The sequence below is a fragment of the Triticum urartu genome, chromosome 2 (genome assembly GCF_003073215.2).
Source record: "Triticum urartu cultivar G1812 chromosome 2, Tu2.1, whole genome shotgun sequence".
Lineage (NCBI taxonomy): Eukaryota > Viridiplantae > Streptophyta > Magnoliopsida > Poales > Poaceae > Triticum > Triticum urartu.
This window is the reverse complement of record NC_053023.1, coordinates 668530685-668544295: the sequence shown is the minus strand read 5'-3', so window position 1 is coordinate 668544295 and position 13611 is coordinate 668530685.

Sequence of the window (13611 nt, the reverse complement as noted above, 5' to 3'; positions counted from 1 at the left end):
TGCCATGAGTGTCCACCATACCTACCTATATGCGGTATTTACCTGCCGTTCCAAGTAAATTTGCATGTGCCAAACTCTAAACCTTCAAATCATAATCTGTTTTGTATGCCCAAATTGCTCATGTAGCAACTAGGGGCTGTCAGTGTCTTCCATGCTAGGTGGGTTATTCTCAAGAGGAGTGGACTCCGCTCCTCATTCACGAGAAAGTGGCGGTAACCGAGATGCCCAGTCCCATGATCCAAAAAGATCAAAGCAAATCAAAATAATTAAACAAAACTCCCCCAGGATTTTTGTTAGTTGGAGGCACTCATTGTTTCGAGCAAGCCATGGATTGATGCTTGTTGGTGGTTGGGGGAGTATAAATTTTTACCATTCTGTTTGGGAACCGCCTATAATGTATGTAGTATGGAAGATATTGGGAACTCTTGGTTGTTATGTTGACAATGAGATCATACCTCTCAAAATTATTTATCTCTATTTTAAAAATTGAGCTCTGGCACCTCTGCAAATCCCTGCTTCCCTCTGCGAAGGGCCTATCTTTTACTTTATGCAAGAGTCAAGGTGATCTTCACCTTTCCCTTTTTCATTTTATCCTTTGGCAAGCACTTCATGGTGGGGTGATCCTGATATATATATATATATATCCAATTGGATGTACGTTAGCATGAACTATTATTGTTGACATCACCCAAAGGTGAATAAGTTTGGAGGCAACATTATAAGCCCCAATCTTTCTCTGTGTCTGATTAAAACTTCATAACCACAAGTATTGCGCGAGTGTTAGCAATTGTAGAAGACTATATGATAGTTGAGTATGTGGAGTTTGCTATTCCTGAAAATAAGATGAATTGCAATTGTTTTGATGACTAAGAATGAAGTTTGCTAGTTTTCAAGAATGTTTATGGTCTATGCGTTGATATGTGAATTGCTTGTCACTTTATCGTGAGAAGTTTTATGAGATGAATTACTGTTATGACATATAATCATGCTAGAAAAGGTGATTGAAATTATCGTTGATCAAACTTGTGCACCTCTAGCATTCACACTTCATAAATTCTTTCTTTATCATTTACCTACTCGAGGACGAGTAGGAATTAAGCTTGGGGATGCTGATACGTCTCCAACGTATCTATAATTTATGAAGCATTCATGCTATATTACTATGTGTTTTGAATGATTATGGGCTTTATTATACACTTTTATATTATTTTTGGGACTAACCTATTAACCGGAGGCCCAGCCCAGATTTGCTATTTTATGCCTATTTCAGTATTTCGAGGAAAAGGAATATTAGGCGGAGTCAAAATGGAACGAAATCAACTTGAGAAGTTATTTTTGAAAGGAAACCCACCTGATGGACTTGGACTCCACGTCAGAAGATACGGGAGGTGCTCACGAGGGTGGGGGGCGCGCCCTCCCCCCTGGGCGTGCCGCTGCCTCGTGGGGCGCACGTAGCTCCACCGACGTACTCCTTTCACCCATATATACCTACGCACCCTAAAACTTCCAGAACAGAACCTAGATCGGGAGTTCCGCCGCTGCAAGCCTCCAGAGCCACGAAAAACCAATCGGGACCCCTTTTCGGTACCCTGCCGGAGGGGGGATCCATCTCCGGTGGCCATCTTCATCATCCCGGCGCTATCCATGACGAGGAGGGAGTAGTTCACCCTCGGGGCTGAGGGTATGTACCAGTAGCTATGTGTTTGATCTCTCTCTCTCTCTCTCTCTCTCTCTCTCTCGTGTTCTCTCTCGTGTTCCCTCTAAGGCACGATCTTGATGTATCCCGAGCTTTGCTATTGTAGTTGGATCTTATGATGTTTCTCCCCCTCTACTCTCTTGTGATGAATTGAGTTTCCCCTTTGAAGTTATCTTATCGGATTGAGTCTTTATGAGAACACTTGATGTATGTCTTGGTGATCAACTTGCGGGTTTCGTGACATTGGGAACCTATGCATAGGGGTTGGCACACGTTCTTGATTCTCCGGTAGAAACTTTGGGGCACTCTTTGAAGTACTTTTATGTTGGTTGGATAAATCTGAGATTGTGTGATGCATATCGTATAATCATGCCCACGGATACTTGAGGTGACAATGGAGTATCTAGGTGACATTAGGGTTTTGGTTGATTTGTATCTTAAGGTGTTATTCTAGTAAAAACTCCAGGGCTGTTTGTGACACTTATAGGAATAGCCCAACGGATTGATTTGAAAGAATAACTTTGAGGTGGTTTCGTACCCTACCATAATCTCTACGTTTGTTCTCCGCTATTAGTGGCTTTGGAGTGACTCTTTGTTGCATGTTGAGGGATTGTTATATGATCTATCTATGTTATTATTGTTGAGAGAACTTGCACTAGTGAAAGTATGAACCCTAGGCCTTGTTTCCTATCATTGCAATACCGTTTACGCTCACTTTTACCACTTGTTACCTTGCAGTTTTTATATTTTCAGATTACAAAAACCTATATCTACCATCCATATTGCACTTGTATCACCATCTCTTCGCCGAACTAGTGCACCTATACAATTTTCCATTGTATTGGGTGTGTTGGGGACACAAGAGACTTTTTGTTATTTGGTTGTAGGGTTGTTTGAGAGAGACCATCTTCCTCCTACGCCTCTCGCAGATTGATAAACCTTAGGTCATCCACTTGAGGGAAATTTGCTACTGTCCTACAAACCTATGCACTTGCAGGCCCAACAACGTCTACAAGAAGAAGGTTGTGTAGTAGACATCATATGGCAACAAAGTCCAAACACTTCTTATAGTATAGTTCGGCACCCCGAATTTAGCACTATATGCACTGGCTCTGAATCATGTCTTTGGTCAATAGTTGGGTTGCCCGGCTCCTGTGCTTACTACCTTACATTCCTCTATATCGGCTAGGGTAGTAAAGGGAGAACTACTGCGATTGTGCCCTGGTTCATCCAGATGAGCACCTTAGTAGAGAAAGCCGAAAACTGACTGTCATGATACGGCGAGAGCTGGTCAGCTCTTCGGAGGTTTTAAATCGCTAGAGGTTTTCCCCGCATTACGCGATGAATCGGTCTTTTTCCGATCAGGTGTTTACAAGATCCCCCAGTTTGGCCTTCTGAATACTAGGGGTTGCGCCTAAAATTTTATTATCAAACTCCTATGGCTAAGTGAGGGTGATAAAGCATTATAGTCCGATTGCCTTGTTCGTTGCGTTAAACACCTCCTTCAAGGACCAAATAATTGGATCAAGAGTGTTTAGATTCCATCCCGAACACCCCCGTATTACCTATGTGGGGGCTGAAGCCGACGACTGGCCAACTCTCAGATTTAATAAAAATGGCTGCACAGGAGGTAAAAATCTAACACAAAGCATTATATTACATAAATTATCTTTGTTCCATAATACAGGGTGAGAGAAAATATGAACGTATTCATTCAAAGATCACGTCTTCCGCACAATGCTCCGCAACAATGCGGGACCCCTCCAAGACATCTACAAAGTATCGCTCGGGTGTGCGGTGCTCCTTGCCCTTAGGCGGCCCCTCGGTCGCTAACTTGACGACGTCCATCTTAGCCCACCACACCTTGACATAGGAGATGGCCAGACGCGCGCCCTCGATGCAGACGGACCGCTTGACGACGTCCAGCCAAGGACAGGCATCCACCAGCCGCTTCACAAGGCCGGAGTAACTGCCGGGCATAGCTTCGGCTGGCCACAACCAGGTTATTAAATCCTTCATGGCCAGTTCGGCCACCCTATGCAGCTCGACCAGCTGTTTCAGCTGATCGCTGAAGGGCACCGAATGTTCTGTGTAACGCCCAACGATGCGGCTATATCTCCCACGTGTCGAGGCACGACTTGGAGGCACAACCGCATGGTGGTTTTGTTGCAAGAAGGGTCATCTTCACACAATCCCATGTAATGAACAAGAATGGGATAAAGAGTTGGCTTACAATCGCCACTTCACACAATACATAAATTAAACATACATCATTCAGAGTACAATCAAGGTCCGACTACGGAACCAAAACAAAAGAAGACAACCCCAAATGCTAGATCCCTGATCGTCCCAACTGGGCACCACTACTGATCATCAGGAAACGAAACATAGTAATGACTAAGGTCCTCGTCGAACTCCCACTTGAGCTCGGTTACATCACTTGCACTGCATCATCGGCACCTGCAACTATTTTGGTAGAATCTGTGAGCCACGAGGACTTAGCAATCTCACACCCGCGAGATCAAGACTATTTAAGCTTATGGGTATGAAAGGGGTAATGTGGTGGAGCTGCAGCAAGCACTAAGAATATATGGTGGCTAACATATGCAAATGAGAACGAGAAGAGAAGAAACGCACGGTCGAGAAGCTAGAAAAAATCAAGAAGTGATCCTGAAGCTACTTACGTTCAAGCATAACACAAGACCGTGTTCACTTCCCGGACTCCGCCAAAAAGAGACCATCACGGCTACACACGCGGTTGATGCATTTTAATTAAGTCTAGTGTTAAGTTCTCTACAACAAGACATTAACAAATTCCCATCCGCCACATAACCGCAGGCACGGCTCTCGAAAGTTTATACCCTGCAGGGTGTCCCAACTTAGCCCATCACAAGCTCTCACGGTCAATGAAGGATATTCCTTCTCCCAGGAAGACCCGATCAGACTCAGAATCCCGGTTACACGACATTTCGACAATGGTAAAACAAGACCAGCAAAGCCGCCCGAATGTGCCGACAAATCCTGATAGGAGTTGAACATATCTCGTTCTCAGGGCACACCGGATGAGCAGTCTGTACAACTAAAACCAACCCTCAAGTTTCCCCGAGGCAGCACTGCAAGGGGCTCTAGTTTGGACCAACACTGAGAGGAGCACTGGCTCGGGGGTTTAAAATAAAGATGACCCTTGAGTCCGTAGAACCCAAGGGAAAAAGGCTTAGGTAGGCAAATGGTAAAACCAACGCTGGGCCTTGCTGGAGGAGTTTTATTCAAGGTGAACTGTCAAGGGTTTCCCATAACACCCAACCGCGTAAGGAACGCAAAATCAAGGAACATAACACCGGTATGACGGAAACTAGGGCGGCAAGAGTGGAACAAAACACCAGGCATAAGGCCGAGTCTTGCACCCTTTACCAAGTATATAGATGCATTAATTAAATAAGAGATATTGTGATATCCCAAAATATCCATGTTCCATCATGGAACCAACTTCACCTTCACCTGCAACTAGCAATGCTATAAGAAGGGCTGAGCAAAAGCGGTAACTTAGACAAACAACGGTTTGCTAGGAAAGGATGGTTAGAGGCTTGACATGGCAATATGGGAGGCATGATATAGCAGGTGGTAGTTAGCGCGGCAAAGCAATAGAGTGAACGACTACCAAGCAAAGATAGAAGTGATTTCGAGGGTATGGTCATCTTGCCTGAGATCCCGCAAGGAAGAAGAACGAGTCCATGAAGAAGACAAACGGACGTAGTCGAACGAATCCTCACAACTCCGGAACGAAACCGAAGCTAACGAGAGAAGCAACCCGGAAAGAAGCAAGCAACATAGTAAACAACCATCACATAAACATGGCATGATGCGAAACCAAGTATGATGCATGTCCGGTTTAAACAGGCATGGCATGGCAAAGTGCACAAACAATACTACAACTTAAGTGGAGCTCAATATGCAACGAGTTGCATTTTGACGAAACACAACATTCAAGTTATTTAGTTCGCTCTTGTTTATGTACCCAACAATATTAAATGTTATTCAACATGGCAAGGGGTGAAGCATAAATAAACTATCTATTTATGAAAGTTTAAATGAGGCCGAAAATAACAAACAACAATTCTGGAAAATCCCCATATGCATATAGCAATTTAAAGAAAACTACAATTTTAAATGTTGTTTATATGATGCGGATGACATATGCAAGTTTATTCAATTTAATGAAAATATTGACTTGAGCATGTTATGAAGCATTTAGTCACCATGACAAAATGAAAGGGTGCCACGACGATGATAACGGACACGGTGCCACGGCAATGTTCCGATTCCGACAACTCGTTGAGATATCGGTGCAAAAGAAGCAAGTGTGCGGATGTGCGGAGCATGCTAGAGATGGTGGGGTGATCCCAATTACCGGGTTCCCACGGGTCGTCGACATGGCAAACGAGGAGGAACGTGCAACTTCAATCGCATACGGTGAAAACATGCGGTTCATCTCATACAACAAACATGCATTCGGTCCACGGGCGGTCGTTCCGGCGGTTATACCTTCGAAGTGTGCGTTCGGGATGGTTTGGTGTCGGTGTCAAAACCGGCGGATCTCGGGTAGGGGGTCCCGAACTGTGCGTCTAGGTGGATGGTAACAGGAGACAAGGGACATGATGTTTTTACCCAGGTTCGGGCCCTCTCGATGGAGGTAAAACCCTACTCCTGCTTGATTAATATTGATGATATGGGTAGTACAAGAGTTGATCTACCACGAGATCGGAGAGGCTAAACCCTAGAAGCTAGCCTATGGTATGATTGTTGTGATTGTGTCCTACGGACTAAACCCTCCTGTTTATATAGACACCGGAGGGGGCTAGGGTTACACAGAGTCGGTTACAATGGGAGGAGATCTACATATCCGTATTGCCATGCTTGCCTTCCACGCCAGGGAGAGTCCCATCCGGACATGGGACGAAGTCTTCAATCTTGTATCTTCATAGTCCAACAGTCCGGCCAAAGGTTATAGTCCGGCTGTCTGGATACCCCCTAATCTAGGACTCCCTCAGTAGCCCCCGAACCAGGCTTCCATGACGATGAGTTCGGCGTGCAGATTGTCTTCGACATTGCAAGGCGGGTTCTTCTCCAAATTCCGAATACCTGTTAAATAGTGTCTGGCTTCTTGTAAATGCTGTGCTCCTTGGCTTCCACGCCCAATAATGGCCACCTTCCATGTGTCAAGCGAATGTGAAGATCCAGGGTGTTTTTACACTTACCCCCCTAGCTATGCGAATGAGCTGTCTATTAAAGAGACGAGGATTCAGATCCAAACCACACCATCCTCCCTTAGCGAGCATTAATCGGAGCGCACCCGAAAGCAATCCATTCCATCATGGCCAGTCGACGTAGCTCGTCCTATCGTTCCCCCTGCCCCAAGCCCGGAGATTGGGAGAGGTGTTCCGTCCCGCACAGCCAACTAGTGAAGCTTCAGACCCAGGGATTTCTCCCCCCAGCGTATATGGTCCCGGTTCGAGCCGGGCTCGCCACCTACAATGGTGGAGAGCTTTCCCAATCCCTCCAAGGGAGAGCGGGTATGCCTCATCCCTTATTTGATAAGAGGACTCGGATTTCCAATTCATCCGTTTCTCCGGGGGCTCCTGGAGTTCTACGGCCTCCAGTTACACTGCCTTACCCCTACCTCCATACTACATATCGCGGGCTATGTAGCCCTTTGCGAGCTGTTTTTGGGTTGCGAGGATCATTTCACACTATGGAAGAAGCTGTTCTGCCTTGTGCCCCGTTCTCAAAGGGGGTCAGTATATCAAGTGGGCGGAGCCGAAGTATGGCACATCGCTGGGACCAGATATCTATCCGGAACCCCGAAGAAGTCGTCCGAAGACTAGCCTTCAGAATGATTTTATATAGAAGACGTCCCTCTTCCGGATCCTATTCAGATCGGCCTTCCCGAGTTCAATAATGCTCCTTTGAAGAAGCGCCTGAGCTGGCGTCCACGGAGCCCCCAGGAGGAAGATGACAGAGACGTCCTTTACCTGATGAGCCGGATAAAGTTGTTGGCTCACTCAGGACTGACCATATGTGGGGGGGTGCAGCCGCTTCAATATTGAGGCCACCCCATGTGGGATTTCAACGGGGAGGATGACGCCACCCGCTGCGGCCGCAAGGGGCCGGACTCGACTGCCGCTTTGGCAAAAATCTTGTCCGGTTTGTTCAAGGGAGAAGAGGAAGAATTCCTCCGCGTCAATCCACAGGGTGGATTTTCCATGTACAATCCTCCAAGCTGGGTAGGTCAACACTTTCTATGCCCATTCGTTTCGTATTCCCATAATTAAGCATTTTTCTTCGCAAATTCCTCGCAGGAGCTGCGTAAGGCTGTAAGGGAGATCAGCAGCCCACCTCCACAACCAGAGGATCCTGAACGGTCCCTTGACCAAGCTTTCCAAGAGGATCCGGATATATCCGTGGAGCTGATAGATGGGGTATTCTACCAATTAAGTAGTGATAATGCCTTGGTAGCCATTATGGCCGATTACCCTGGGCTGCTCCCAGCTTCGCAGGTGACTGAGACCGAAGTCCTAGTATTTTGAAAAGGATTCGTCCCTGCGCACTTTGCTTATCGTATGCAAATGGTGTTTTACAGGGGAGGCCCTCGAGACGCCGCGCCGAACTCGCGGCGACTAGCCTACAAGGGGCTCCGAGGCCGGATAGGATAAAAAGGAAAGCGGTCCGGACGGAGACGCCGGTGCAGAGGTATGATGCAACATCTCATCCTTGATTGGTGTTTTTAAAGACATAATGATGCCCGTGTTCCCCATAAAGAAGAACGCTCACCGGACTATATCCGACGAGGGCGCCAACCGCGCTTCAACCAGCCGAGCTCCAGGGCCGGACACGGAAGCGGAAGTGGAAACAAGGCGCGTGCCAGATGTTCCTCCGACAGAGGATGCGGATAGAATATCCGCTACAAATTCCGAAGTGGAGAGCGCCATGAACCATAGGCGTCGCCAAGCCGTTCTCCGTGACGCTTGCTTCTCCCAGGAGGCATTTGATGCCTTCAACTCAGGAGATGCGTACCTCCGTGCTGCTCACAATGGTCTAGCCAGAGCCACGGACCAGTATGTAAAGGACATACGGGTGAGAAAATTTGATAATTATATATATCAGTAGCCCCTGAGACTTGAAACCGTTAGAATAACTGATTTAAGGATCATTTGTTATGCAGGTTCTTACAGAAAAGAATACCCAATTGTCCCAAGAGCTTGAAGAGTGCAAAGCCCAACTTCAGGCCGTACTGGCCGCAGAAGAGGAGTCCAAGAAGACCCCCTCTAGTAACACATATTTAAAATGATAGATACCATATAGAGTGCGGCATATGTGCAAATCTGACAACAAATATTGCAGATGACGCCGGAGGAAATCCAGATGAGCAACATCTCTTACGCCGGCTAAAGGCCGGCGAGAGCGTGCTTACGAGGGTTAGGCAGGAGAAAAATAATCTCTAGGATGCCAACACCCAACTGGGTGTGGAACTAAAGGATGTTCGTGCCCAACTGTCGGACTCCGTGAAGGAGAATCAGCGGCTTCGACGCGGCATTTTCAGTAAGTGCTTGAACGAACTTGTTAAAAAGAGTTCGTCGAAGAAGCCGGCTAACAGAGTTATGTCTATAGGTATGCTGACGGGTCGTCCCGCGGATGAGATGCCCGGGTGTGCGGGTGATCTTCTACCAGAGCTGTCGCAACTGCACGAACAAGTTCGGCAGGTGATGCGAAGTGTTGCCCAGGCCTTATGGCCGTCCGTCTCCCTGCCTGAAGGCCTTGGAGAGCTTGCGGAGAAGCTTAAGGGAGCGCGGCGACGCTTCCGATTATGGAAGATATCGGCTTGCCGTCAAGGTGCCAGGGAAGCCTGGGCCATGGCAAAGACGCGGTATACCAAGGCTGACCCAAACCACATGGCCGAGGTCGGACCTGTGGGGCCCAATAGGAAGGAGATCCCCGTGAGCTTAGTGTATGGGCAAGTAGAATTGGCCGCAAAGTATTCCCAACAGGACTGTAGACTAGACAGCTTGTTGGATGGTATAGAAGAGGAATTTAGCCTGTCAAATTGACTATGTAATTTAAAGTGACATGTATAATGCCTTCTAGCCAGATTGTAGATCATTTGTCATGGCGGACCTTTTCGCTTCAACCTCGGGACCCGATAGTCCGGAGTGTATCCGAATACCCTCTCGATTATGTAAGAACCGGGGCATGCATGGAGACCAGGCATAGGGGTCATTAGTGCTTGAACAGAAAAGTGCCCAACTAGTTATGTTATATTACATGGTTAGTAAGAAACATCTTCCAGGGAGAATAGTTCTGTTAGGGGTTCCTTTCCCTGGGACGCATGCCCTAAAGTGCATGTCCGGACTGCGAAAAGAGATGCAGGAAAAACATCTGGGGGCACATGTATAAATAAGTAAAAAATCATCTTTTGTTCACCGACCGAATATTCCCTTAAGAATGCTAGCTTTCGGCTTCACCCAGTCTGAGGTACACATCTGGCTGACCCGACAATAACAATCGCAGAGGTGCTCCCCTTATGCCCTAGCCGAATTAACGGGAACGTAGGGCATAAATACAAGAGCTAGGCAACCCAGCTTGGCCAAAACTTAAGTCATATCGATGCATATAATGGTGAATAAAAGGTACATGCGGAAGGATGACACATGTGCTGGGCATGAAGCCCGTATAAATAAATAAGATTCTGTGAAAGAAGCCCCCAAGTATAATGAGCGCGGATAGCGCGTCAATTGTGCGCAAACAAGGCACAAATTGGCCCTTAAAGGCTGTGAGAGAAAATAAGGGGAGAAGGAGAGAAATAAAAGACAAATAGTGTATAAAAAATGGACAGAGGAAGGAGACGAACACAGAGTCCGGCGCTAGGCGTAGAATCTTTGGAGTCTGGCCGCGTTCCATGGGTTCGGCTCGAGTCGATTATCCGATGCATCCCTCAGACGGTACGCTCCACCAGTCAGAACTTGGTCAATAATGAAGGGACCCTCCCATTTGGTCTTGAGTTTGTCCTTTTTCTTCTCCGGCAGGCGTAGAACTAACTCGCCAACATTATAAGTTTTGGCCCGTACTTCTCTGCTTTGGTATCTTCGAGCCTGCTGTTGATAGAATGCGGAACGGGCTTTTGCCACATCTCTCTCCTCCTCCAGGGCGTCCAAACTGTCCTGCCGATTGAGCTCGGCTTCTCTTTCTTCGTACATGCGCACTCGAGGTGAGTCATGAATTATGTCGCAGGGCAGAACCGCCTCTGCGCCGTATACCATAAAGAATGGTGTGTATCCGGTAGTGCGATTCAGCGTGGTCCGCAGCCCCCAGAGTACGGAGTCGAGCTCCTCTACCCAGTGCGTGTTAGATTCCTTTAGGGACCGCACTAATCTGGGTTTGATACCGCTCATGATAAGACCATTTGCTCGCTCGACTTGACCGTTAGTTTGTGGGTGATAGACGGAAGCATAATCGAGCTTGATGCCCATGTTTTTGCACTAGAGTTTTACCTCGTCGGCCATGAAGTTCGTGTCGTTATCTATGATGATGCTGTGGGGGACACCATAACGGTGTACAACCCCGGATATAAAGTCTATCACCGGTCCGGATTCGGCCGTTTTAACAGGTTTGGCTTCTATCCATTTGGTGAATTTATCCACCATGACCAGCACGTATTTTTTCTTGTGGGTTCCCCCTTTAAGGGGTCCAACCATGTCGAGCCCCCAGACCACGAAGGGCTAGGTAATGGGGATTGTTTGGAGGGCGGTGGGTGGCATATGGCTTTGGTTTGCAAAGAGTTGGCAACCAACGCACCGTTGGACTAAGTCCTGAGCGTCTGCCCGGGCCGTCGGCCAATAAAAAGCTATACGGAAGGCCTTGCTTACAAGGGCCCGGGCTGCAGCGTGGTGGCCGCCGAGTCCGGCGTGAATTTCTGCCAGAAGCTTCCGCCCTTCCTCTTCGGAGATGCACCTTTGAAGGACTCCGGTGGTGCTTTTCTTATAAAGCTCTCCCTCATGGACCTTATAGGCTTTAGATCGCCGCACTATGCAACGTGCCTCATTTTGGTCCTCGGGGAGTTCCTGCCTAGTTAGGTAGGCCAGGAATGGTTCTGTCCATAGGGCGATGACGGCCAGTATAACGTGGGCTGAAGATGTTATTTCGGTGGCAGAGCCTTCGATTATGTTAGAGTGTTCGGTATCTGGCATTGCGGTTAGGTCCGAGCTATTATTGCCGGGTTCCCCTTCCCATACCACGGATGGCTTGAACAGCCTATCCAAAAAGATGTTAGGGGGGACCGCATCGCATTTTGCACCGATGCATGCGAGGACATCTGCCGCATGATTGTTTTCCCGGGCTACATGGTGAAATTCGAGCCCCTCGAACCGAGCTGACATTTTTAGGACAACATTGCGATAGGCCGCCATTTTCAGATCATCAAAGTCTCCATTTATTTGGGATATTGCAAGGTTCGAATCCCCCCCACCTCTAGGCGTTGAATGCCCATGGATACCGCCATCCGGAGACCATGTAAAAGGGCCTCAAATTCGGCTGCGTTGTTGGAGTCCGTATACATTATCTGGAGTACGTATTGAACTGTATCTCCGGTTGGGGACGTCAAAACGATGCCAGCCCCCAGACCAGCCAGCATTTTGGAGCCGTCGAAGTGCATGATCCAGTTGGAATACGCGCCGTACTCTTTAGGGAGTTCGACTTCCGTCCATTCGGCGACAAAGTCGGCCAATACTTGCGACTTAATGGCTCGCCGCGGCTTGTAAGTTATGTCGAACGGGAGGAGCTCAATGGCCCATTTGGCAATCCAGCCCGTGGCGTCGCAGTTGTTTATAATATCATTAAGTGGCACTTCCGAGGCTACTGTTATCGAACACTCCTGAAAGTAGTGTCGCAGCTCCGCCATTTTAATTTGGTGGTAGCCAGAGTATGTGCAACGCCCTGGATTCGATGCGCCAGGTGTCTGCCAAGTATTTGCCGTCGTTGCCATGTCATTTTCTTGCGTGTTGCATTTTACCATGGCATCATGTGCATCTCATTTTGCATACATGTTCGTCTCATGCATCCGAGCATTTTCCCCGTTGTCCGTTTTGCAATCCGACACTCCTATGTTCCCCGGCGCCCCCTTTTACCTCTTTTCGTGAGTGTGTGTTAAACTTTCTCAGAATGGACCGAAGTGTGCCAAGTGGCCTTGGTACACCACCGGTAGACTGCCTGTCAAGTTTCGTGCCATTTGGAGTCCGGTTGATACTCCAACGGTTAACCGGATAGCCACAAAAGCCTCTTTTGTGCGCAGCCCAACACCCCTTAAAAGTGGCCCAAAACCCATCCAAACCCCCTCCATGCTGTCGGTCGTTCGATCATGATCGTGTGGGCGAAAACTACACTCCATTTGGAGTCTCCTAGCTCCCTCTACCTATAAATATGTGCACCCCTCCTCTAATCCCGCAGTCCAAAAACCCTAAAAACTTCCCCCGCCGCCACCGGACATGTCCGCCCGCCGCCGGACGTTTTGCGCCGTCGCCCTGGACCAGTGAAGCGCTGCCACCTGTCCCGCGGGTCAACCGCACTGCCGAGCGGCCCGCGAGCCCGTAGCAGGCCCCCGCGGGCCCGTCCCTCCGCCGCCCCGCGACCCGCACTTGGCCCCGCCCGCGCGTGCCCTGCGCGCCGCCGCCCGGCAACCCTCGCCGCCGCCCGCTCTGCCACCGGCGCGCCTCGCCTCCTCTCCACCTCGCGCCGCCCAAGCTTGCCGGCGCCGCGCCGCGGTGCCCCGCCCTCGCCGCCTTCTCTCCACCGCACAGGAGCTCCGTCCGCCATTGGAGACGGAGCCCTCGTCGCCGGGTCTGGTGAAGTGGGACCAGATCCACCCGCTC